This window comes from Carlito syrichta, unplaced genomic scaffold (assembly GCF_000164805.1).
Source record: "Carlito syrichta isolate Samal-C Ts95f unplaced genomic scaffold, Tarsius_syrichta-2.0.1 Scaffold91638, whole genome shotgun sequence".
NCBI classification, from domain to species: Eukaryota; Metazoa; Chordata; class Mammalia; order Primates; family Tarsiidae; genus Carlito; species Carlito syrichta.
This window is the reverse complement of record NW_007035734.1, coordinates 200,872-201,732: the sequence shown is the minus strand read 5'-3', so window position 1 is coordinate 201,732 and position 861 is coordinate 200,872.

Sequence of the window (861 nt, the reverse complement as noted above, 5' to 3'; positions counted from 1 at the left end):
CCTCCCAAAGTGTGGGATTACAGGCTGAGCCACTGAGCCTGGCCTCTTTTTTTTTTTTTGACGTTGAAGACAGCAGACCAAGGTCAGGCTTGGTGGCTCAGCCTACAACCCAGCATTTTGGGAGGCTGAGGCAAGTGGATTCTCTGAGCCTACGGGTTCAGGACTAGCCGGGGCAACTTGGCAAGACCTCGACTGTACAATAAATAAAAAATTAGCTGGGCATGGTAGTATGCACCTGTAGTTCTGGCTATTTGGAAGGCTGAGGCAGAAGGATTGCTGGAGTGCAGCAGGTCGATGCTGGGGTGGCTGTGACTGTGCCACTGCACTCCATCCTGGGCGACAGAATGAGACTCCAACTCGAAAAAAGAAAAGAAAAGAAAATAGTGGACTGGATGCGGTGGCTCAAGTCATATACCAGCACTTTGGGAAGCCGAAGCGAGAGTATTGCCTGAGTCCAGGGGTTCGAGACCAGCCTAGGCAACTTGGTGAGACTTCATCTTTATAATAAGTAAAAAAATTAGCTGGACAAGGTGGCACATGCCTGTTGTTCTAACCACTTGGAAGGCTAAGGCAGAAAGATCCCCTGAGCACAGCAGGTTGAGGCTGTGGGAGCCATGAGCGTACCCCTGCACTCCAGCCTGGACAACAGTGACTCCAACTCAAAAAAATATATATATAAGCCGGGCTTGATGGCTCAGCCTGTAATCCCGCGGCTCTGGGAGGCTGAGGTGAGTGAATTGCCTGAGCCTGCGGATTCGAGACCTGCCTGGGCAGCGAGACCCCATCTCTACAATAAATCAAAAAATCAGCCGGGCATGGTAGCACATGCCTGTAATTCTGGCTACTTGGAAGGCTGATGTG